Here is a 4,606-nt window from a genome sequence, read left to right as displayed (position 1 = left end):
TCAAACATTTATTTTGGGTACTATTGATCTTCAAGACATGTATGTGACAAGGTAAAAATGTATGAAGACATTCACCACCTTCACTTGAATGTCATGTGTTGAATCTCAGGAACAAATATATGATGTTACATAACATATTGATTCTTCTTTCTTATGTTTGCAAACTTTCTCAACACCCCTGCTCTGTTTTTATAGTTGGAGGTGTTTTCCATGGTTTTGAGAAGAAAGTGAAACAGAATCTTATCTTAACTTCCGTATGCCTCATACACTGGCAAGAATCTGAAGGAGTATCAACCCTCATTTTATCTTTGAAAATGTCTTTGCATGTGTCAACTTGTCAATGGAATCAAGTGTCTCAAGAAAGACGCTGACCGACATCAATAACATTTTCCATTTCTGCCTCCATGACTCACAGACACACCTGCATTCAACTGGAAACACCAGACCCCACCTGTTTATTGTTACCTGTGGTAAAACATGCTCCCAGTGAGCAGGGAAAAGATGCTCAACGCTGGTTCAGAAGTGAATGTTTTTTCTAGCTGAAGACGTTGGTTCACATTTAGACCACATATTTTACTGGAACTTGCCTTTGTGACATTTTTCCTCCTCTGTAATGTGCCTGTAATATACTGTTGTCGGCGGGTTGCCGGTTCAAGTCCCTGTGTGAACTGGTGGTTGGGGAGGTGCCAGTTCATCTCCTGGGCACTGCCGATGTAGTGTTGAGCAAGGCACTGAACCCCCAACTGCTCGGGGCGCCGATCCATTGGCAGCCCTCTCGCTCTAACATCTCTCCATTAGTTGCATGTATATAGGTCCTGTTTGTGCATGTGTGTGTATTTCGGGCCTGTGTGTAATATATGTATGATAATAATAACAGTTGTGGGATTAATAAAGTAACTAAAGTAAGTTCTAAGAAACCATATGTGGTGTAGCTTCTACTGCACCAAATCATTAAAGACGTTAACATTATGTTTCTGATTTATATTCACCCAAACGTATATTTTGGGTGACCGGGACGGTGGTAAAAGGCTAGTATGCACAAATGTACAGATGAAACAGTATGAAGATTTCATATCATGATAATATCCTATATTCAAAAACTGTGCCGATCAAACCTTATTAACCATACATACTAACACAATAACACATTAACTGTGACACAGGCTGTGATTTAAATGTATCATGAACAATGACATAGGATCATACATTTGTTGCAATTAAGAAATAAAGAGCAAAATAACCACTCTGGTCCCTCTGGTTGTAGAAATGAGAGAAGGTTCGCAGCATGTTTGTGTTTACTGTTGCTCCACGCCACAGCATGCTACAAGGGCAGCGTACCTATGCTCCCCGGGTCCTGTGTTCCTGTGTTTGTATGTGACCGGGGAACATAGGACTCTTTTAAAAAGGGTCCTGTGTTCCTGTGTTTGTATGTGACCGGGGAACATAGGACTCTTTTAAAAAGGGTCCTATGTTCCTGTGTTTGTATGTGACCGTGGAACATAGGACTCTTTTAAAAAGGGTCCTGTGTTCCTGTGTTTGTATGTGACCGTGGAACATAGGACTCTTTTAAAAAGGGTCCTATGTTCCTGTGTTTGTATGTGACCGGGGAACATAGGACTCTTTTAAAAAGGGTCCTGTGTTCCTGTGTTTGTATGTGACCGGGGAACATAGGACTCTTTTAAAAAGGGTCCTATGTTCCTGTGTTTGTATGTGACCGTGGAACATAGGACTCTTCAAAAAAGGGTCCTGTGTTCCTGTGTTTGTATGTGACCGTGGAACATAGGACTCTTTTAAAAAAAAAGGGTCCTATGTTCCTGTGTTTGTATGTGACATGGGAACATAGGACTCTTTTAAAAAAAAAGGGTCCTATGTTCCTGAATTTGTATGTGACATGGGAACATAGGACTCTTTAAAAAAAGGGTCCTATGTTCCTGTGTTTGTATGTGACCGGGGAACATAGGACTCTTTAAAAAAAGGGTCCTATGTTCCTGTGTTTGTATGTGACCGAGGAACATAGGACTCTTCAAAAAAGGGTCCTATGTTCCTGTGTTTGTATGTGACCGGGGAACATAGGACTCTTCAAAAAAGGGTCCTATGTTCCTGTGTTTGTATGTGACCGGGGAACATAGGACTCTTCAAAAAAGGGTCCTGTGTTCCTGTGTTTGTATGTGACCGGGGAACATAGGACTCTTCAAAAAAGGGTCCTGTGTTCCTGTGTTTGTATGTGACCGGGGAACATAGGACTCTTCAAAAAAGGGTCCTGTGTTCCTGTGTTTGTATGTGACCACGGAACATAGGACTCTTTAAAAAAAGGGTCCTATGTCCAATATTATAGCCCTATTACTATAGGCATACTTTTTTAACCTTTTATCCTAGGAATATATATAATTTTTATACTGCACAGGCACACCGTTTAAATAAATTATTTAACGTTTTATTTTTTTTATTTTTTATCTTTGTAATGAGATCACCTCATGATGTCTGACACGCAGAGGGAGCAGTTGTGAAGGAGGGTATTTGAATAATAAAATCCTTTCCGGCTGACTGTCCTGTCCAGGGGTACCCCGAATCACCTTTTAAATAGAAATTTAGATTTATTATAGCCTTTTTAACAACCAACTCAGGTCTTTTCAAGGTGGTTTTTATAGTGTTTTAATGACACACAAAGTCCCCTTGTGCTTGTGTGCACCCCCCCACCCCACCCCACCCATGATGGGCACCACGTTTCATGCCAAAACCTGTCAAAATGCTGAATTAAATCAGCTAAGGCATATGCTTATGTGACCAGGGAACACTGGGATGACCCGAGCTGGCAAGCAAATGCTACAAGCTAGCTAGCTACAGTGCTACTTTCTGGTTTACTTTATTAAAATACAGTGGTAAAAGTATGTTTTTAGTATGGAGCCTCTTGTTTATTTTGCCAGCTCATTCATCTCGCTCTGCTAGTATACAGTATTTGTCTTTCTTTCAACCTACAACTGAACTAACTATCAAAATGAAAAAAGTTGCGCTTTGTGAAACATTGATCCGCATTTAAGCCGGTTGAAAAGTCTGCAAAAAGACATTCCGGCCAAATACCACCAGGTTTTCAAGTAAAAATCCACATTGAACTCCTTGTGGGTGCTCACAAGAATATCTGAGTTACAGTTCTACCAAATTTCTTTCCCTCTAAGTTCCCATTGGCACTGAATAACCGCATAAGGATAAAATGCTTTTTTGTATACATGCTAATTCTATGAACACCCTACACTGTATTTTTCACCTCATGTATTTAAAAAAAGCCACTTGTTTATGATGAAAATAGGTCCCTCATTACAAAAAAGCCCACCTAAAGCAACATGGACATCAACCACAGACACTTTTACAAATCTGGTTGAAATACGCTGTTTAACTTCACTAACCTGGATTGCTGTTTTGGCAGCCAACCAAACCACAGACACAAGCTTTCTGTGAGTGCTGATGATTTCACACAGATAGCACCAGGATGAGGAAAGGGGAGAGATAATTGTGAAAGTTGTTTTTGGAGCTTTGGAACAGATTATGATTGGTATTTTGGTAAGGTTTGTGACACACTGGTAAGACTCCATTTGCTCTCTTCAGACACCAGATCAGCAGCAATATTATACCTGCGACTCATACTTGATCACATCTACCAGTGGATCTGTCTCCATACATGTATGAGGGTCAAATAAGCCATCGATGTAACAACTATTAACGGAGAAATCCAGGAGTCGCTAACAGCCAGACATGGCTAACAGTGATTAGCTCGGGGCAGTACGGTGAAGGCATTAAAACGTCTTTTTAAACCACTAACACTGCTCAAAATAACAGCAAACCTCTGCGGTAGCATGTTAGCTGGACGTGGCTAACAGTGATTAGCTCGGGGCAGTGCGGTGAAGGCATTCAAACGTCTTTTTTAACCACTAAAACTGCTGAAAATAACAGCAAACCTCTGCAGCAGCATGAGAAGAGTCCCTACACAGAAAACAAAGCACCAATGGGCTCCTTCCTTTGGGATTGACTTTGGTAATCCACTTGAATGGACTTTACTATGAGAGGAGCTGGTACAGGGGCCAGTAGGTAAGTCTTTAAAACACTCTTTTAATAAACTCTGGGTTCACTAACTTTTTGGTGCTGCTTTGTTTTGTGTGTAGGGACTCTTCTCATGCTGCTGCAGAGGTTTGCTGTTATTTTGAGTAGTATTAGTAGTTAAAAGACGTTTAATGTGTTCATATTGCTGCCCCGAGCTAATCACTCTTAGCCACGCCCGGCTGTTAGCGACTCTACCGGATTTTCTCCGTTAATTGCATTTTAAACTTTACTTGAATGTAGGAATGACCACTGATAAGAGCTGAGAGTAAAGTGTACTACTATCTCTCTCTCTCTCTCTCTCTCTCTCTCTCTCTCTCTCTCTCTCTCTCTCTCTCTCTCTCTCTCTCTCTCTCTCTCTCTCTCTCTCTCTCACACGCACACACACACACACACACACACACACACACACACACACACACACACACACACACACACACACACACACACACACACACACACACACACACACACACACACAGGTGGAGCACTCCTCCTCTTTCATAAGTCTCCTCCT

Source organism: Echiichthys vipera (assembly GCF_963691815.1).
Source record: "Echiichthys vipera genome assembly, chromosome: 3".
Taxonomy (NCBI): Eukaryota; Metazoa; Chordata; class Actinopteri; order Perciformes; family Trachinidae; genus Echiichthys; species Echiichthys vipera.
Note: the sequence above shows the minus strand (reverse complement) of the source record.